Source organism: Leptonotus elevatus, chromosome 17, assembly GCF_054856555.1.
Source record: "Leptonotus elevatus isolate MCC_2025b chromosome 17, RoL_Lele_1.0, whole genome shotgun sequence".
NCBI classification, from domain to species: domain Eukaryota; kingdom Metazoa; phylum Chordata; class Actinopteri; order Syngnathiformes; family Syngnathidae; genus Leptonotus; species Leptonotus elevatus.
Window position 1 is genome coordinate 15,546,283 of NC_141255.1, and position 22,666 is coordinate 15,568,948.

Genomic DNA, 22,666 nt, shown 5'->3' on the forward strand with positions numbered 1-22,666 from the left:
CTCAAATGAAAACAACCCAGTGACGAAAATTCAAAAAATTCAATCATAAGAAAGAATGAAATGAGAAAATAACCACTCAGAAACTGTTCACTGCACTTTAAACATGTTTACATTCATTATGCAGCTGTAAAATTAATCTCAGGCATGTATGCACTTTTTTTTTAAATTTAAAACAACACTAATGATTTGCACATCATTGTATTCATTGTGTGCTTTCATTTCCATTTTACACAATGTTCAACTTTTTTTTTTTTACTTGTAGGAGTAGTAGTCGTTAGTGATGGGAAAATGAAGCTTCATGAAGCACTTGTAATATTTTTTGACTCCTCTAGATGCCACTCTTGGTTGAAAGATGCAGTGAAAATGTAATCAATTTCCTTTGCACTAGCCTTTATATTTAACCCAAGCGCACCATCTAGGGGAGTCAAAACATATCACAAGTGCTTCATGAAGCTTCATTTTCCCATCACTAGTAGTCGTTATTGTAATAGGAGTAGTAGTAGCATGATGGTTCCCATGAGATCATTTGCACTGTAGCATGGTCTCTTTCACCCCATGCTGCTAGCAGCAGGCCTTTCTTGTTGCTTTTTCCACTCTTGAATCTTGATTGCTGGCGAGAACTGAAAGAGCCATCATGCCGCACCGCATGTGGCTGCAAAAAGGAAGGGAAAAAAAAGGGAATATTTCCCGTCCTTAAATCACAGCCTGTTTAAAGATTGATCAACTCTGTTGCGGAGCATTTCCAACTCTTACACAGAAAATTGGTTGCAGCATGAAAAAGGCATACAGATTACGCAACTAAGGAAAGATAAATGAAAGCGCAACAATAACGATAACTAGGGACTTCAGCCATATAGGATCAAACAAAAATAGCACAAAGGCCATAACCCAATCTAAACTATTTTCATAAGGTGAGGAAAGAGAAGTGTTGTCGATCTTTTCCGCTTCTAACAACTCACACACTAAAAAAAAAGTCAAATTTAATTATTTCAATTTCACACCACTTTAAATAATTGTTGAAGAAATTAGTTTACATGAAGCATTTCATTTTGCAAAGAAGGAATTATTTGCACCAGTCCAAGCTCAAATACTGGCAGTGACAGCTTTCTTAAATTTTAAGTTCTGTGTTGACTGAAAGTGCAATTTTTTTTTATCATAAGAAATTACTGGATTATTGAGTGAAAAGCTGCTCTCTGTAGCATTTTTTGGGATAGTAACAAACGGCACTCACAAATTCCGATGTTGTCTTGCGCCGGCTGATGTTGCATGTAAATTATGATCCAATATATGAAAGTAATTCTCTTTATAAACAGTCCCTCGTGCCTAATGAAGGTTTATCCGCTAAGGGTTCATTCAAATGCAGCAAAGTCTGTGGAGCGAGAGTGAGACGAAGGCTCTGTAACTTTCACTATTAAACATCAGCAGCGTGAAAAGATGCCCGAGAGGTGCAGCCTAATTCAATAAAATCACTTATTTTTCATTAAAGACGTGCGTCTGCTTGCTTTTGTTGTTTTCCCGTGAGAGGCAACACGTCGGCTGACCTCGCGTGAGTTCCAATTAGAGATGCTGACGAGTCAAATGAAAGTGAAACATTTGACTTATGTTCAGGTTGGAGAAACGCGGAAGTACCACACTGAGATCTGCAAGTGCAAAGATCACTTGGACTTGATGGGTGGCCAATTAATGCAGTGGCTGCGGGCTGAAATGCTGTCAACGTTGCAGTTTGTTGTGCCGCTATAATTAGTCAGCGCAGCAGTCAACAATAGCTTTCATACAGCAGAAGCAGGAAGACCCGCGGCAAAAATCAACCATGTAGAAACATTTGAATCAATTCGAAATGTACACGAGCCTTTATAGAACATATTGCTTTTCTCATGTATTTTGCACACACAGGCACTTAAGCAGGTCTAGTAGTGTTATGATGCATATTCATCACAAGAGTCATGGGGTTGTACAAGTGCGACGAGCAGCCGCCCACCCGCCACCCGTCGAGGCACCTCAAGGAAGCTGAGAATGGTGGGTGGGAGGCGGCTGTTAATAAACCTGCTCAATCCCTGCGTTAGCTTGTCAACACTTCCTTTACGAGAAGACTCTAAACGGTCTGGAAAGTCGCAGAGTGGACTCTCCGGGTCAGGGATGGGATCCTGCCCCAAGTGGAGGAGTTCAAGTTTCTTGGGGTCTTGTTCACGAGTGAGGTCAGGTATGCAGTGATACGGACTCTGTATCGATCTGTTGTGGTGAAGGAGCTGAGTCGAAAGGCAAAGCTCTTGATTTACCAGTCTATCTCCGTTCCTACCCTCACCCATGGTCATGAGCTGTGGGTCGTGACCGAAAGAACAAGATCCTGGATACAAGCGGCTGAAATGACTTTCCTCCGCAGGGTGTCCGGGCTCTCACTTAAAAATAGGGTGAGAAGCTCGGTCATCCGGGAGGGACTCAGTCGAGCCACTTCTCCTCCGCGTTGAGAGGAACCAGTTGAGGTGGCTCGGGCATCTAATTCGGATACCTCCTGGTCTCCTCCCTGGAGCGGTGTTCTGGGCATGTCCCACCAGCAGGAGGCCCTGATGACGACCCAGAACATGCTGGAGAGACAATGTCTCTCGGCTGGATTGGGAACAACTTGGGATCCCGCTGGAGTTGCTGGCTGAAGTGGCTGGGGAGAGGGAAGGCTGGGATTCCCTACTAAAGCTGTTACCCCCGCGACTCGACCCCGGATAAGCGGTAGATAATGGGTGGATGGATATTATTTTACACATTCCTCTGGCAATTCGGTGGCCAAAAGTAGTCTATGTTTTAGACTAGGCATAGCTAAATGGGGTCTAAATTATGGCGCAGGTGGTGGAACGCGATATTGGTGGTTTGATGGAGGCACAGGCAGACAGATCCTTAGCTCCGTGGACGTGAGTGATGGATGTATTTCATTCATAAATATAGAAACAATTCCTCAAAATCAGTGTTTGATGGAACCCCAGGGGTTCGCCGGAGGTCAAGACACACACCCGACTCAAATGATTTGTGAGGATACGCCCCTCTAGACCATCATTGGCTGCAGGTCACGCTACATTGCTTGGCCTATCTGCGCTGCAGGGAATTTGGAGCACACAGTAGTCAACTTGTGGCCGGAGGAATGTGTGCAATATGAATTCACATGTATAACAGAAGGTATGGTGTTCCACAGGGTTCAATTCCAGGGCCTCTGCTGTTTTCATTGTATCTGCTGCCTCTGGGTTCTATCTTAAGAAAACAGCAGAGGTGGTTTTAAAGTGCTGTATGAGTGATGGGAATCAGTGTCTGAACTGCATGATACGCAATGCCAAGTTGAGTAATTCTAGTCCAGGACAACTATCTATCTATGATTATCGACTGATAGAACACGTCCTTAAGCTGCATGGAGATGACTAATAGAAGAACACAACTCTGTCTGAATTCAAGGCAAAGAGAGCCAGATCCAATGATAAGGCTACTTACTGTGCCTGTTCATTTTTGTAAACCCTAAAACCATGTCTTGAATTTGGAAACAATAATAATCACATTTTCTTTTTCAATAAAGAAAGGTTTGGTGAATGCCTATCTGAAAAACTGGTGAGGTTGCAATCCCTTCGATGTGGATGGACATTTGCTTGGAAAAATCCGCTGATTGTTCTTTTTGTATCAACGGAGAAGCCTGGGTTGTGTGTGAAGGCTACACACACACACACACACACACACACACACACACACACACACACACACACACACACACACACACACACACACACACACACCCTTGTGCACGTTCCCTTCTCATTGTGTGTATCTGTGGGTCCGGTGCCAGGAAGCATTGTTTGAAATGTCTGTTTGGGTGGAGCCCTCAAGGTATGCGCTCGCAGCAGTGATGCGCTGTGAAGTTCAGTCATCAGTGGATGGATGTGAAGAGACAGCTGGAGTGGTGCAAACACACTCACATACACAAGTACATATATGTGTACACACGAGGGTCTCTTGGGGTCTGAATCACTCTGCCAGGTAGGACACATGAACTATTCAACCGGAAAGAAATTTGAGGTTAGTACATACAGTACATGGAATCAATATGTTATATGCAGTTGCTTTTTCATGGATACCAAAGTTGCGGATTATTGTTTTCCCTAAGGGGAGACTTGGAAAAACCGGACTCATTTAAATATTGGATCAAAGCCGTCGGATAACTATCTGTCTTATCCAAACAAGATTGTGCCAGTTGTTTTCCTTTCTTCTCTGTTCAAATCTTTTCCAAGGAGCTTGATACGTTCCAAGGAGTGTTTATAGCATAACACAGACTTTTTTTCTTCCTGTTCCAACAAGAAAATCTAAATCGAATACACTAACATTTGCCATATTTGCAAATGAGTTTAACTGAGGACACATCACAACTTTTAGCATGTCAATTTATTGGGAGGTCCACAAGTACGGAGATTCTTAAGCCTACCAATCGTTTTGCATTAAACGCTGCATTTCTTCTGACCTCCTGATATACTGGGAAGGAGTCCTGTTATTCTTATCAAAATAGAGAACAGTGGTTGGAGGTTCTGAACCACACCAGTTTCTGATGCACATTCACCGAACCCTTCTTTGTTTAAAAATAAAAAAATATTTATTTTTTATTTTTTATAAATTCAATGATGGCCAAGCTGGGCATATCATCACAAATCATTTGAGTCATGTGTCTTGACCCCTGAGACTGACTCACCAAACCCCAGGGGTTCGATGGAACCCGGCTTAAGAACCACCGATATGTAAAGACAAAACCGTGCTCTTTTTTTATCAACTGGGACCAAAAAGTCTATTTTCTATGGCTCCTCCACATTGATTTTAATGATCACCCACAGGTGATCAATAGGTTTTGGCTCAGAAGTTATACTTGGCCAGCCCAACAAATTTACCTTTCATTTCAGCCCAATTTGGACATTTTCACTTAAGGGTGTACTCACATTTGTTGCTGTTTACACACATTTGACACATATTAGCTGTGTGTTGAGTTTTTCTGACGGGACATTACTGTAAATGTACACTGTTGTACAAGCTACAGAGACTGACATCTTTGCACTGTAGCAAACTTTCATTTCTTTAGTGTTATTGACAAAAGTGTGAGGGGTGTGCTCACTTTTGTGAGACACTTAATTCATTCACTGGCAGCCATTTTCACTGAAGCAACTCCCATGTTTTACTGGATTTTGACAGATTTTGCAAGGCCCACAGAATATTGTGTTCTATTGCTATAAAAACATGGAACCTACCACAAAAAAGATGAGTTTCTTCTTTCATCAGGAAAAAAGTATATTTCTATCTGTTTCCGTTTTGTAGCAATTAGCATTAGAATATAGCTAAATCAAATTTAGCTATAGCAATACCCATCTGTCTAAATGTCTTGGGAAAATAGGTTTTTTTTTGCAACATAGCCCTGGTTGATCTCTTATACTCTGCTGCCACCTGCTGGCCGTTCTTGTAATAACTACCATTGCTTTAAGCGTCCTCTTTAGGTCAGAGGCTGCATCAAAGCCTTCTGTATGTTCTAGCATAAGAAAATATGAAAAAAACGTTTTTGGGACCATGGCAATTTTTAAAATAGAACATTTGTATATGTTTTTGTTAGCAAATTGGTTAAAAAGTACAGCTGTAGCACAAATAGTAAGGGCATTTGGTAGATTATTTATTTCTTGTAACCGTGCTTCATGGCAATAAATCATACTGTGTAATGTATTTCCTTTTTGAATGGGGCCACATTTGTAAGGAGCATCCATTGGTGGGATGAGCAGAAAAGTGCTATTGCAGTTGTCATCTACTTATTTTGAGTTTCTGCTTATGTTGGCATAACGTGCACTCGAACCTGAACATGTGGAGGAAGGCTATGTACAGTGATCAAACCCAAATGTTCTTGTTTTTTTCAGTTTTTTTGTTTTTTTAATTTAAATTAAGGCATTCTAAATGCAAAATGGTCTTGTTTATTTATTAGTGTCAGATAAGTAATGGAACTGACTTGTTACATGAGTCCTCATTATGTTTTCTTCCTGGATGAACTTAGTGCTGTATTATGTATTGTGTAGCGTATATGCATGCTTTCATTTCCAGCCCAGAGGGGGCACTGTGTCACTGTGTGGGGGGGATGGTGCGCTCCAGGTCAGTGGGCAAACTGCAAACATTTATCCCCCCCTTACATCACCACCTCTTCTCCTGACAAAGTGCACACGGCTCCTCCGAGGCATACTAATGCTCCTGATGTGTATTAGCCTGGGAAATCTGCCATTCAGCACGGCTACAGCCTGATGCTGGAAAGGTGAGCACAAGCCCAAACCCCAAAACATGCACAGATATATTTTTTTAGGTGTGAGAAGCAAATAATCTGTACTGAAATCAATAAACACAAAAAAAGTGCTATGTCACCATCTGTTGCTATTACAAGTCTGCTTCACTCAGGCTCACCGATGGAATGTGAGCAGCCTGTAACGCGAAGGATCTATTTCTGTGTGATGGTTATTTGTATTGTCGTCTCGCAATAAGCAGCAAGCAAACATGCATGACATGTGAAATGAGCTGTGGCAATGCATCTGTCATGCATGCAAGGTACAGTGTAGTGTCATTGTTGTGCAGATGACATCAAATTTGGTTTCTCTGTGTGATTATGAATGTAATTTGTTATGTTACAATTTGCAGGGATTCAGGTTTAGTACTAATGGGTCAAAGTGGTCCAGAATTTAGCAATCCAATGAGGTCAATTTTAGGTTAGGTACCGTTGACAATTTGCAGTCTTTTTGACAACCTTATTTGTCAGTTACATCCTTACTGCCCACAACAATAAGTGGTACAAATAAGATCAAATACCAATACGATCCAAATTTTAGAATCCGTTTTGATTGAGGCTATAATGGAGGTAATAATCTTGGGTAAATTCCTTAAGATTAAGGTTCACTGAATGTCACACCCACCTAAGTGGGGCGAAATTTATTCTCCGCATTTGACCCATCCCCTGAGAGAGCGGTGAGCAGCAGCAGCCACGCTTGGGAATCAATTAAGGTACTTTGTCCGTTGGCTCTGATCCTGTTAAATAGAGGTTCCACGGTAAATTTGTTGATTGGTACATTTCCGAGTGACATTCAAAATGGTTATCTTTGGAAGGGCAATCTTTAATACATGTGCTTGTGTATCTAATTCACATACACGTTCCTGCTTTAGCTTTCCTCAAATATAGTTTTAACTTTTTCAGTTACAACGAGAAAGCAAAAAGCAAGTCATCTGGCTCATTTTCTCCCCCTTAAGAACCATGACAGATGAAAAATGGAGGCTGGGGGAAAGAATTCCAGGCAGCTTTAACATTGAAACAGTGTACGAGCTCGCCTCAACCAATCTCGCCTTCGCAGGCGTACACTGGCGCACTGCGGGGAGCTACGGTGGCACTCTGTTGTGCTTTGCCGCGAAAAATGAGAGAAAATGGCAGCAAATGAAGTTGGCGGGTGGCAGAGTATTGTTCTCCGCTGCTCGTGGTAATGAACTGGCCTTGGGAACAGCCTAGGTGGAAATTGGTCCCTGGTAGGCCTTCTCTTTCTCATTTGTCAGGAGGACGGGCCACCCACACACATTGGTGTGTAAACACGTGCAATTTGACAGGAAATACATGAAAAACTTCGATTTAAGCCCTTATAGTACTCTCATGAAGATGAACGACAGAAACGGTATATTATAATGAACTTCATTTGAACTCCATGCGGTATATACTGTACCGTTTGGCTCACTGCATAATTGCCCAGGTCATTTTTAGCTGTCATTACAGCTGATTGTCCATTATATCATGGTATTTTTTTTCCGTGGCCTAAAAATACCAAATACAGTACAGAATAATCGTAAATAAATATAAACAAAAGCTTGGAATTGCTTCAAATGTTTTTAGCTCTTTTACCGCCAAAAACGTTTAATGACTTATACTAAAATCCAAATGAATGCTGCCAAAAACGTTAATTGACGTGTTTTCCCCCCCCTCAATGGGCTGTGGAACTTGTTGCGCAGCGCTGCCTAGTGAATGGGCTTGTGAAATCACAAACACCCACTAACTATCGTCAGCAGATGGCAGCATTGTATCTCTTTTCAATGAGCTCCCGGTAGTATGGACATTACAATGAAACATGATGAATCTGATGAAATACAACGTTTTCAAGGATGACGTGAATGATCAAAACCTTTGTCACATTAAATCTAATTCAGAGCGCATCACTACACAAAAGATATTTGTTTCAAAGTCACCTAAAGAACGGAATAAGGTAGAACAAAAACTTTTTTTTTTTCTAATGAAAGAATGCAACACGATCTTTCATGTTTATGTAGACACAGCACACAACATTATGTTTGTCTTGTTAGTTAAAATGCTTTAAATCAGCTTTCATTGTCTTTTTTTTTTTTGGGATAACGTGTGGCAGTAAAGGAGTTTTAAGTTACAAACTTACCTTGTTGGTGCTTGGGTGGAGGATCTTAAGAGTGCAGCTGCTTGTGTTCATAAACCACCATAAATGTTAGCGCTTCCTTGTTTCACCTCCGTTACGATTAGATGCCGTAGATAAGGCCTTAATCAAGAAAACAAAATGTTTACTGTCCACAACAGCCATTGATATGAATACGTAGATGTAGCTTTCTATTACCGCTGATGGGACAGTCGTCCCTTCTAAAATGGTCGCCACGTATGTACATGCATTGTTTTTGATGGCAAGGTTGCCCCTGCCACTATGGCCACCACATTGGCATGCTTTTTAGCCTACGCTGGTCTACTGCAAGTCTAGCAGACTTTCAGGTATTGTACAAAGGAGTATTTAAAGTGGACTGGGCGCAATTTTCTGTCAGTTGGTTCCGGATCTGTTACATTGTTGTTCCACTGTATGCTGCGTATGAACTCCCACTCCCAAATACAGTGAATTTAATGCTCAATGATGAACGTAGTGCTCCACTATCAAAAAGGGGGCTAAGATTTATATTTCATAAAAAGGTTTGTGATTTGACTGGACATAATGACTTTATTAATAAATAATGCTCTCTCCCTGTCTCTTTCCCTCGCTCTCACTTTGCGTTATATTTATTTATTCGTACCTGAGCATAGAATCAAATATTAACAACAGCACAAATCAAATGTAGCCACGATGTTAAGCATCCGCGTGGGCTGGCTGTATCTCGTAGCTTTAAGGGAGTTCAGGAACGCTCTACACACGCACCATCGATCGCCGCAATTGACTATACACTAAAGCTAGTCGGGTATGAGGCTCACGCATCCCCGCGTCATAAAATGTTGAAGGGATTGATGACGTGGAGGATGTGCTTATAATGTATGATCCAAGGTGGAAGTGCTCCATTTTATTTGCACTCCATAAAAATAAAAATGCTCTTTTACGTATCAAAAAAATAAAATTGCAAAAAAGAGGGAACAGTCTTCCTGTTGCACAACTACTTAAGTTCAGAAAAACCAACCCTCTGACATGGTATCGTCCAGGTTCTCCCTTTAATACACTTTAGCTTTCACTATTGGTTAGGCAAGAAACTTCAGTTTAATGGCAAATTATATTGAAATAAATCTTATTGATTTTTGCTTTTGTTTTATTCATTTTCATATTTCCCTTTCGGACACATTATTATTACGGGTTACATCGATTACATCATATCATTTGCATTGACATCCGAAAGAAGGGCTGACGGGTAGAAGCCTTGGCTTATTAGTAACCCGTCCTGGTCGATTCTTACACGCATCAGTCATATCCATTGATTATGAAGGTCATTGATTCATATCATTATCAATCCCAGACATAAATCTGCACACTCCTCGCTCACTTCATCTTGGCCATGTATAAGTTGCAGCTAGTACCAAACATTTGATTGGTAAATCGGTTCCCGGACTCAGCTCAACCACTGTTGCCAGCATCCGATGAGGCTTCGATCTTGATACTCTTGATACAGACTTTCGTTTCGTGAGATTTTAATTGACCTAGACATGTTTACCTTGCAAGCTTGTTGCTATCTCTCAGACGAGCAATCTTTTTCTTCCTTTCAACAAACCTGATCAGAACTGCCGGTGGTCGTGTCCCCCCAGTTGGAAGCGAAAAGCACATTTGAATGTGCGCTGGAACCACAATTAATCCCAAATCTCTGAGATGAGTTGTTTCTTGCTGTTCCACAGTCTCATGCGCTGAAGTTTGGTCAGAATCAACTGCACTTTTGCCGGCCGCAGCTCTTGCCTGAGGGCCGCGGCGCGATTTAATCTGGATACCTGTAACTATCACATCGTAGATACGAAGATTCTGTTCCATATCATCCTCTTTTTGTTCCAAGGCGACAATGCGTCGATCGTTTTCTTGTATCTCTTTCTTCAACTGCTGAATTTCCTGCAGAAGTGGCTCGATGCTATTTTTCCTTTCAAAGTATTTTGGTGACCATTTGAGTTTTGCAAGAGAAGATTTGATCTCCTCAATTTTGTCAGCTCTTTTTCCGCCAGGCATATTGCAACAATGTAGTTAAAAATCCCAATGTCAAAATAGTTAGAAGTCACGAGCGAGTGCAGAAGCGAGTACAGATGCGTCCTTGATTTTTCATTTATTTTATTGACTAGATGGATTTAATACTACTATAGGCTGTTACTACTTCTCTTATTACCACTAACTATAATAGCATAAATAAATAATGGCGTTTGAATGTACTTGCGAGTCAAAAATGTTCGCAGTTCCATGCTTCGGTAGTGTATACCGTTTAACTTGCATTTATTTATTTTAGTCCATTTGACAAGAAAGAATAATCGTAGTAAATGCGTTTCTGGGAAACCATAATCCCTCATGCTGTATATTCCACTTTTTTTGGTGGTATTTCTTATCAGACTCATACAGCAGTGCTTATCTTCATGAAATATTTGATGAACATTTTAATTGTGCACAGCAACTCAATGACTGCTCTCATTGGAATGCAAACATTCTTTAAAAGGAAGTCTGTTTGTGTTGTTATTCATTCTCAAGCCTGCACTCTTGAAGACAAGCCTTGAAATGACCACGGTTGCATTCAAGGACCTCTCTGCCCATTGAGAAGGCTTGATAAGATGATTACAATGGAAGCAGTACAAAGCCATGTTTTCTCTTTGCACACACACACAGTAAACATTAAGCAAAGCTGCTTTTGTTGATTCTCCTGATTGCTGTAATTAAACAGTCCGATGGAGGAGTGAGTGCTGCAGCGCTATAACGTCCGCACTCTTTTTAGCGTGGCCGGCATCAAAGGGCCTAATTAAGAATAAAACCAGTCCCCAAAGTGTTGAATTAACGTGTTCTCACTTCAATCATGCACTGACCTCTAAACCTCCATTATTGTAGCAACATGACACACGGAATCTGCACATACACTCTGTAATCCTCTGTGTTTAGATTGTTTTTTTGTTTTTTTCCATATTTAACCTTCCCCTCTCAGTTTAAGTCATTATCTCTCTTAGCTTGACGTCTTTTGCTGTAAAATATTTATGTGTTTGCATAGTGCACATTTCTACATATCCCTAAACAAGAAATGACAGATGTTTCATTGTGTTTCATGTGGACAACTTAGTGCTATTTTTGGCTTAATTTATGCTGTAAGCATTTACACATTTATTTTACACCATTTCACACTTCATTATATTATATTTTATTTCGACATGCTTCTCATTCCACGTCCCTCGACCAATTACCACAACTTCAACATATTCAAAAAATTCACACTATGTGGGCTATTATTTTCGTCAATTCAATTTTTCCCACAATTCCATTTTCACCTAAAACCATTCCCAATGACCCATTCAGCATAACAGGTTTAGATCATTCTGATGAAAAATTTAAAACGTTCAGTTCATCCAATTCCCACATACCAAACATTCCACATTTTTTCACCAACATATTTGTAATTTTCATCACTATCATTCCATATATTATTCAATGTTGTTCAGTATCATTCCACATCTTTCAGTATTATTCCATAATCATTCAATATCATTCCACAATTTCAAATTTTTTCATTCAGCATTCCAACATTCACACGTAATCCCTCGTGAAATTGCATTTTCTAGTTACTATAGTGGTTCAGTTATACTGAGAACTGTATTCAATATTTAATGAGGCTTTCATGGACGATACAACATTTTCTGCCTGATTCTTAACTCTTAAAGACGGTTTATATAAAAACGCAGAGTGTTAAAAGTGGTAATGCAGCAATTTACTAGCCAAGTTTGATTAAAGTGATTTTCTAAATGCTCAGCGGCACGCTCAAGAGTGATATGTTGTAAAATTAATGGCGCTCATGGTGCAAACAGGCTGCTAAGGTACTATGTCTTATTTTAATATAATAATTGATATATTCAATTATGTAAATCCTTATCAACAGTTATTGCTGCTGAATAGTGCCCCTGATACAATGACAGCAAATTAGAATACTTCGTCTGAATTAGAGCTGAAATATTTTGAAAAATATTCTAATTGTGATGTATTTTTCCCCTAAAAATTGTGATTACAATTAAACAAGCAATTATTATTTCAAAGTCCTCTTCCCATGTATATAACAAACACATAAATTAATCTGTAGTAGCATAAACAATATCAGATTTGTTATACATGTGTACGTTTTTATCATCAAGTATTTATTTACTTTTATTTATCTACTATTTATTGCAATGCCTATTTGAATTTGATTAGCTATAGTCCTACTCTGACAGTCTTTTTAACTTAAAAAAGAGTCCAAGATAGGGATTTAATTAGACACAAATTCAAAGTAACACATTCCTAACACATGCACACAGTTAAAGATGGTGCAAGTGGAAAGATTTGTTTGTGCTAAGCATTCTTGCAATCTTTAACACTTAATTTAGCGACAGCCATTGTTTCGACTTTATATTTGCTGTAAAAAGCTTAAGCATATTCCCTCACACCATTTATTTTCATCATAGTGTTGGTTTGTGTGAAAGGTGTGAAAAAGACAATACAAAGTGCAAACTTCTCGTGCAAATTAGATTTTTTTCCCCATTTTTTTTTTTATTGCTTGTAGTCAGTGTCGTCAGCCCCGTAATTTTAACTTCCGTCAAAAGTTTCATCCATAGAAGTTGGGCAGCCACATGCAGATAAATCAGAAACTAAAATAAAACTCTGTTGTATTAATCCAATCAGTCAAGCATTGATGTATGTTGCTGGCACCACCGTGTAGTGAGTGATTCTTTTTTTCTTCTTCCACCGTGCTTGCGCCCATAAAGTCAGTCGCCTTATTGTGCCGATGTCGGTAATGACACAATGAGACAATTAAGCCAATGCATTAACACAGTGGGTGCAAAAGTCAGGCTAATTAACTCTCCTAATTTGCTCCCAGTCACATTCCAGTGACTGCCTTAAAAAGTACTATATTATGTATATATATATATTTTTTTTTTTTCAACGTGATGGCATTCTAGCGTTAGAAATGCAGGACTGTCGACAGACAATCACAGGGCACATAATAGGCAAACAATCATTCATGCTCATAATTACACCTCCGTACAATTTGAAGTCTTCAAATAACCTGTTGCTATTTCAGTGCGGAACTAAAAAAATATATACAGTGGAACCTCAGAGTTTGAATGTCTCGGAACTCGTACAATTCGGACTTGAACCAAAAAATCTGAGTAAAGCGTTTGAACTCACACCCAAGCTAAGCCAAACGTAGCTTGAAAACCACGTAGCCGAGTGAAGCCGAGCAATGCCGACTGCTCACGTTGCGGTAGTTGAGACGATGCCCTGCTCATTTCCAGTCAGATCGTGAATACTCCCGGAGGTGCTCCATACTCGCGAGTCCATTTAGATTTTTCCATAACAATTTTCTTCGCCATGGGCCCAAAGAAAGACAACAGTGCCAGTAGCAGCAAAGAAAACCATACAGTGCTACGAACCACAGTGGAATTAGGAAGGGGATTATCGCGCCGTTGTAACTACCGTGACTACTTCTGTAAATACTGGCACAAGGACCTCCCTTAGCTGTTCAACAACGTGCCTGACATTAAACAACGCACACAGGGACCCTCCCCCACCCCCCCTCCCTAAACTAGGAAACCAATCTCACAATAAACAGTCATGGCCAAAGATACACTCTATAAAATTAACCTCCAGCTGTCGCTTTCTGTCGGCATAAAAAGCAGGATTTGACAATTTGACATTCTTATCCATCTACAGCAAAAGCTAAACAGAGCTAGTACCTCCTATTTAATCATCATCTTCTTTTTCGACAGTCAAAATTCTTAATTCTTAACAATAGTATTGCTTATTTGCTTACGTTTGTTCCTGCTTGTATTATGGCTGTGCTGGCCAAAATCGGTGCACAGTATGTTTGCATTTTCTTTTATGGAAGCACTTAGCAGCTGCCAGGCCTGGTTGTATTTGAACTGTAACCTTGCATGCAACTCTTTATTCAATTGTATCTCTCATTTTTCTACAACTGCTTGTCCTGTCTCTTTGGTTCACATTTTTCCCGTGACAAACAACACTTAAACCGTTTAGACTAGCAGTGTGGGAAATTGCGCGCGACTTTTCTTTTACATGTTTTTGGTCCAACTTTGGCTGTTGTGCATAATGTCAGACATGGTTTCCATCCAGATGCTGTCCTGCAGTCACATGTCAGGTATTTCCAAACCTTGACAGTGCAAGACAGATCACTGAGCTCCAAGCTGCCGCACATCCTTCTTTTCACAGACAGCCTTCCGTATGCATTAGTCATCCCCATGCTGCCTCAAACTACATTTTCAGCTGCGCCCAATTCACCCCGCTGTCGTCGCGTTCCTAGTTGGATGTATTTTCAAAGCGCAGACATTCTTCTCTTTTGCCTCACGCCACTTTGAATGACAGCATCCCCTGTGAATAGTGCTTACGTTTCCTGTGGTGCGTTGTCTGCCACCTCAAGTTGTTTTGGCCCCGTGTTTGTTTACGTATTTGCATGCGCCTCCCTGCATGCGGCGTGCCACCTGAAAACAACCGCTTCCTGTTAGCTTTAGTGCACACAAAAAAAAGCTTTAAAGATGTTGCGTTTACTGTGATGGAGAGAGAAAACAACTTAAAAAGTAGATACCTTGGATGTCTAAAAATACTCAAGTCCTTTTTTTTTTTTTTTTTTTTTTATGCAGCACCAGCCTTGAAAAATACTGGAATATTGCCTTTTCAACCCTGAAAACAGGCAGAGAAGTAAATGAGTAATGTTCTCAGCCTCCAAAGTAATAACCATAACCAAAGTAATGTGTTGAAGGGGCCTCAAGCAAAATTCTTAATCCCCGACTCTTAGAGAAAAGCAGCTTATGTGCAGGATACAAGAGATGACAGGTGACTGGAATGTGGAAACACTCTTTAGGTGGAATGTCTCTAAATGCTGAGATTCTGCACTAATGCGGGATGTTAACTTTTAGCCTCATGCATCATTAGGGAACAAAAAGGTATTTTGATTGTGTGAATGCTGAGAGACAAGCACTCACTTCAATGAATGTGATAAGAGACAGGCACTCGCTAAGACATTCTTGTAACCAGGTTTCCATTTTTTTCGAGTGAATGCTGAGATACAAGCAAACATTTTGTTGCGGGGTAAAAACATTTATTAGTGTCAAGTCTTCGTTCTGTGTAGCCTAAATGCTGAGAGACCCGTATTCACACCAATTTCATGCCAGTGCGTGAGAGCTGCGTTACTTATCTTCATTTCATGATGCTGACCAAAGAGCATTAAAACATGTTTTAGTCTGTCAAAATGTGCTGGTGTTAAGACTTTCCTTGTGTAAAAGCTAATATACGAGAGACACTTTGAGAAGTAATTTATATTTCTGTCATATTTCGACTCTGTGGGGGTTGGGTTTTTGTTTGTTATGGGTGTTCTTGTTGTCTGTGGTTGGTGTGTTTTGTCTTGTGTTCCTGGTTTCTTCCTGTCCAACTAAGTCCACCTGTGTGTGTGTGTGTGTGTCCTCCCTTCCCCAGGTATGTCTCCTTAGTGTTGGTGTATTTATTAGTCTGTTGTGTTTGTCCAGTCGGTGTGGGTGAATTGCCTATGTTATGTGTGGAAGTTCGTGCGTCAAGTCTTCGTCCCAGCCAAGTCGTCTTCGTCACCGCCAAGTATCCTTCGTCACTGCCACAGCTAATAACTAAGTCATCGCCACAGCCAACCAAGTAGTCCTCATCACTGCTAACCAAGTCGTCCTCGTCACAGCCAAGCCATAGCCCCAGCCAGGTCAGAGCCACTCCACAGCAAGTCAAGTCAAATCAGGTCCTGTCACGTCCTGTCCAGTCATGGCGACCAGTCTAGTCACGTCCTGTCCAATCATGGCGACCAGTCTGGCCATGACGTCCTGTCCAGTCACGTATTTTCCAGTCATGGCAACCAGTCCGGCCACATCTTGTCCAGTCATGGCGACCAGTCCGGTCATGTCCCATCAAGTTAAGGTTGTCTGCTCACCGTTTTTTCTATGGTTAGTTAAAGTTCCACGCATTGCACCTGATTCCTGCTTTTGGGTCCACCATCCTTCACCCAGGTTCCTTCATGATTTAATGCGTTAAATTGTGAAGTAACAATATTTTATTATTATAATATTTTAGATTTTAGTCACTTTAACATCCTTCAGATATGACTAATTGATTGTTTCATGTTCCTAAGCAGATCTTTGATAAGACATTGAAATATGGCAGGTGCGTTGGTGGGTCCCAAAGTCATTGCCAAATACTGTATTCAAAATGTCCGGTGCCATGATTTGGATCTGAACCAGAAAGAAATAGGAGGAAGCACAAAATCAGTGGTTTGTGTAGCACGATTGTTGTTTATGGTCTAACAACTTGAAGTGGCATGATCAGATGGGATGCTGTTATGAAGGAGTGTGAGGGTCTTTGTTTTGCATTCTTTCTTTCTTTCTTTTTTTAAATGCACCACCTGTTTTCCGTGTTTGAATGGAGCACATGTTACATAAAAACAAGTGATAAATGTCATGCTCGCACCTACTTCTCATGCTGCATAACATTTCTAGTACAATGATATACAAGCTGCAATCAATTCCAAGGTGATGATGTCACCTTGACATTTTAGGAGAGAAAAATGACTGCTGACTTGTTGCAATAAAGCCTTTATGTACCCACTTTTTTAACCCTAACGTGTACAACGCTTGTCCGAGAGGATTCAGGCAGGAATTGAACTGACCACTGCATGATGAATTGGCTCCTTTATCCTCAAGTGACTTTGGACCTTTATTTTTGGGACGACTCCACAAAAGGCGCTGGCCACCGGGGACTGTCTGCTTTAATCCACCGAGTTCTAAATCTCCAGTATGATGCTCGTATCCAAGAACAATGCACCCTGGAGCTTGGGGAGAACCCGAGAGAGGGTTAGGGAATAGCAAACTACTTGGGGCTGTGGAGAAAGTGAGCTAAATCCTTTATGAATACACAATGCTGTGTTGGGAGATGTTCATTGGACGTTTTTTTTTTGTCCCCAGTGGTCGTGTTTTGCAAGTGTGCTACTTTCTTTTCAAGATGTATTGCACTGCATTATGTTACCACATCTAAGGTCCATCCATGTCTATGAGGGCTGTAATCTACCATTAGGGGCCCAGGAATTCACTTTAACTCTCAAGTATTTAAAATATAAATTGATGGGAGCTGATTGAGTAATTGAGTACGCCATTAAACATATTATAGACCCGGAACCTGGTTGGAACTTGGAACAAATGATGGAGTACGTTGGTTAAAGTCACCTTGAATATGCCATTAGACATGGAAAAGGACAGGGATGCCTTTAAAACTACCAAGCTGCCAGGATCAAGGATGAACTGCTCCGCTCCCACTGGCTTCATCAAACAAGAAGCAAAGATAAAAATAGGTGCTCGTACTTCTGACAAGGAAAAATGTCCCGGGTTCAAACAAGCCTCTGCCGACAGACCTCTCGCTCTAAGCGGTGTTGCTCAAGATAAGCTCTAATATCGTATGCACACATTTGTCATAGTCATTTGGCATTTACAGCACCGACCATTTGTTTCCATTAAGGTGGATTTTACAACAACTTACATGTGTTTATACATGTGAGTGTATGGATTCAGTATAAACAGTATGTACCGTACATATGTGTTTGTGTATACATGTATGCGTGTGTATATATTTGTTCATATTAATTAAGGGTGTCAAAATGAGTGCATTAATTTTGAGTTTAAAAAAATAGTGGCGATTAAGGAACTTTAAATTAACGCACAATTAATGATTAATTGGCCGATCTAATTCTAAAAATATATAATACATAAAATATTCCTCCCCACCTATATACCCCCCCCCCCCCCCCCATTTCAATGGATGTCATTTATACACACATTTTTGCTATTCACAGGTTGGCCTGATCCTTATCCCCTGCGAATGGCGAGGGTCCACTCTAAGTTGCATCCTTGTCAGTGAATGTTCGATCCATCCTAGTGGAATCCCTGGCAAAGCGTCAATTAGACCACAAGCCACTATTTGAGTCTTCTCCTAATAAGTGGTGGGGCAGCTAATTTGAATTCTTCAGCTCGGGCAATTCCGTGCATCTGTCGGTGTAAAGTCGGCCCAATACTTATGTTCATAAATAAGAGCCAGAACCGGTTTAGTTTCCAGTGAGTGTAAATAAGCTGCATGGTGTCCACTGGAGTGTAGCCTGCATATCATCAGGTTATTTAGTAATGAACTCGGTCAACTGTGGCCCGGGCCTCGAAGTGCCTCATTACTCCCAGTAGATCACAACTTTATTATGGGCCATCATGTCAGGGCGAAAGCATGATACATGGCTCTAAAATAGTGAACCGTAAAGCAGCATTAATTTGGTCCATTTTGTGTCCAATATAAGCCTCAGTGAAGGCAGCTCAGAGAGAGAATGTGGTGAAGGCGCCTGTTGAAATGAGCTGCCTGCTTGTGAAAAGGGATGCTGAGGTGCTTGGATAAATTATTCAATTTTAATACTCGGTTTCTTGAAGTACAACAAACCTTCCATTTGGCGACAGGTGTTGAGAGCCATGCTGCTTGAAAGCAAGAATGGCCCCGCGTAATGTACTCGCCGGGCCATTTTCAGGATGCGCAATAGCTCTGAATAATGGAAATGGCTTCACTCAACAGATCCATTCAGTCCTTAAATAGCGGAGCAATGTGCAGAGGAAATAGAATACCTGATGCTGATTTGAATTTGCCCCTGAATAACGGTAACTAGTTTGTGAAACACTTTTATGTCTTGATAAAATTTGAATGGTGGCGATGTGACACTGTCTTTTTGTTTATTTTCAAAAGACTGCGAGGCACACTGTGGAAGTGCATTGTGGATAATCTTTGCTTAAGCATGGCCCTTTTTGGCCCTTAAAAGCGCCAGTCCATTTCCCTATAATGGCTCCATCATGTTGCCAGCTCCCGTGGGACCAACAATGCTAGCCTCGCTCCGCTTTAGTAAACCCCAACACCACCTCCCACTTCGTGGAAAGTATGGAGCAATAGACAAGAAGAAAGGAAGCGAGAGTGCGCGCGCTACACATTGTGCTATGTATGATGAGCTGATGAGGGGGCAGTTATTATGAAGAGCTTCTTAGAGTCCCTGGTGGGAGGTTAGGGTTGCAGATACTATTTGTATTAGTTAAAGCAATGAAATACTATCTGTAGGGTAGGCCGCCATCTGTGTCCTGTATCTATTTGCATAAGCATACATATGAACTATTTGCGTTTGAGCTTCTTCTTTTTTTTTGCGTGCAAATGTATGGCTTTATCTTTTAAAATGAGTTCAACTACAAACAAAGCTCAAAGGTTTTAATAATTTAGCATTGCCTATTTATACATAGATATGATCCATTTATTGATGCATGGGTCATTTCCATATCATTTAATCAATAAAGGTGCTGCACTGTATTTCCTTTTGAAAATTAATTGTACTGCTATATTTGAATTTATAGACAGTTATCATTCAAAAGTAAGGAAACGGAAAGTTAACATTTATAATGCCAAAATGTTTTTACCGATATGTGTTCCAAAACAAGTTTGCTGCTATGCTATGCACGTTTGCATATGTAGGTTTTGTCTTGCGTCATTTTACATGAAAACAAATGCATCATTTATTTGTTGCTGCTTTTACAAATCACGAATTTCTATTTCACTCAAACTGGCTTTACTGTTTTTACTACTGGAGAGACGTTCGTTTTGTTGTTCAATACACCAGAAGGGTCTGTAAGTTGTAGTGCCATAAGAGTCAGCCATTTTGTTTTCAGAGGCAGTACAATAAATTGTGCTATTTCAGAGAGATGTACTGTATGAATTGGGGGTGTACCAATCAATCGGCTGGCCCTTTTATCGGCCCCAATTTCCATAATTTGGAGGGGTGGGGGTCGGTGTTTAGTCAAACCCTTAAAAGTGAACTGATCTTGTCCACCAATTTCATCTTCCACCTTGGAGGTCTGAAAAAGTCAGCCACTGTCCTCTTCTGCTGAGATGACTGATAGGATTTTCATTTTTAATTTGAGAGAACTCCTTCATGTGCACTTAAAACAACCCGTTTGTATTATTTCACAGATACCGTTTAATGTTATCCAATAAAACAAGTTTGGAACACTGAAGCAGTATGCTGCTTGTTAAAAAATCTGCGCTGGCAAAAATCCAGATCGGCAGGTCAGACTTTTTAAAAGGGGAGATCAGGGATCAGTTGGAAAATTGTGATTGGTGCACCCCTAGTATGAATGTGTGAAATAATTCACAATCATTACGAATACAGTGGTACCTCGGAGTTTGTGTTCAAAGTCAGAATTGTTCAACCTCCAAAACATTTTTTCCCATAGGAAATAATGTAAATGCAATGAATCCGTTCCCAAGCTCCCAAAACAGAAAATTCCTATTGATGTTTTTTACATTTACAGTACAGTATTCAAACAATACAAATGACTTTACCTGTTGTGGTGTAATGGCATCAGTGGATGATAAATGCTATGTTAATGCTAGTTGAAATTCAGTGCTGAGTTTGTGTATTTTACATTGGGCATATTGTTAGACTACTAAGCGGTCCTTGTGTGCGTTGTTTAATGTCAGGCACGTTGTTGAACAGTTAAAGGGGGGCCATCGTGCCAGTATTTACAGAAGTAGTCACGGTAGTTACAACTGCGCGATAATCTCCTTCCTAATCCCACTGTGGTTCGTAGCACTGTAGGTTTTTCTTTGCTGCCACTGGTACTGTTGTCTTTCTTTGGCGAAGAAAATTGTCGTGGAAAAATCAAAATGCACTCGCGAGTATGGAGCACCTCCGGGAGTTTTCACGATCTGACTGGAAATGAGCAGTGCATCGTCTCAACTACCGCAACGTGAGCAGTCGACATTGCTCGGCTCTACTCGTCTTCACTCGTCTACCCGTTTTCAAGGTACGTTTTGCTTAGCTTGCTTTGCTTGGGTGTTCGAACTCCGAAAATGAGTTCAAACTCCGAGCCATTTTTTACTCCGATTTTTTCGTTTAAGTCCGAATTGAATTGAGTTACGAGACGTTCAAACTCCGAGGTTCCACTGTATATGAAGACACGGGGTGCAATGGGTTAAATGAGTAGTTAGGATCATTTATGCACTTGTATCCGCAGTTTGAAGGGCAACATGTAAATCACTGAGACAAATTAGTTTTTGAAGAACGCCTGGAAAGGTTGAAGAAAGACCCTAAATTGGCTGCCAAAATGTCCGACTTTCCGTGTCTTTTGGATCAAGTAGGGTTCTTGAAACGTTCTTGTCGCTCTATGGATGGTAGACATGCCTACCAAATCTTGCGCTCCTCAGTAAAACTGGCTTCAGTGATAATTCCTCAAGCAAAAACTCTGTTTAGCTATCTACTCTTCATATTCTCTATAATTGTAAACAAATCACATGTCATGGTCTCAGGTGGTCCTTGTGTGTGTATAAGTGTCCTTGACTGCCTTGTCGTGCAACTTGCGGGCTGCTGGACCAAAACCTGAACTCTTCCTTGCTTGTATTGAGATGACAAAAAGAATAATTTCCCCCAGTGTTCAGGAGAATAATATGGAATATATGCCACTATTCAAAGGTGAGCTCTGAAAAGCGTTTTGAGAGGCATAAAACAAACTTCCTTACATCACACATTAATGTACCCACTTATTCTTTCACACAGTAATTTTGACTCTATTTAGAGTGGGACCAAATAGATTCAGTTTTAGAGTAATATGTACACTTGGAAGAGAGTTTTTATTTGCTGTGCAGGGAGCGTCTGTTCATTCCTCTGCAGAACTGCAGATAAGTTATACATTATTACATTAGACAAGAAAAAAAAATCATATTTAAAGTGCAAAACATGACTTTACTGCTCAATTCTTGGGTCCAAGACCCTCGGCTGGCTCTTTATTAAAAAATGGGTCAAGCGCCCTGAAGCCTTGACCGCCAACCTTTAAACCGTACGACCGCCAATCCTCATCCTATTCCTCCTCGTCGGGTGCTTAAACACAAGAGCGCAGGTCGGCTCTCCGCTCTCCTTCCTGCGAGCATAACCCCTCCAACTTCCATCATCTCATCTCCGGAGCCCTCACCTTCGGCCCGTCTCATTCCCCAGCCTGGACCTGCAGTCTCCTATCCGAGGTTGATCTTTGCAGTGATTAATGGGAGAGGGAGGTGGAGAGACTCCTGCAAATCCCCCTCCCCGTTGGGGGCTGATGGGAGAGCTATTTTCG

General features: G+C 40.8%; 1 long non-coding RNA gene across 1 annotated transcript; it reads right to left on the bottom strand.

Moving 5' to 3' along the window:
• Nucleotides 1–483: 483 nt before the first annotated feature.
• LOC147160171 (uncharacterized) lies at nt 484–10,161 on the bottom strand. The gene is made up of 3 exons (XR_015090456.1): nt 10,042–10,161; nt 8,451–8,567; nt 484–652 (listed from the first exon to the last, which is right to left on the bottom strand). It is a non-coding gene; the product is annotated as an uncharacterized LOC147160171 (long non-coding RNA).
• Nucleotides 10,162–22,666: the final 12,505 nt, after the last annotated feature.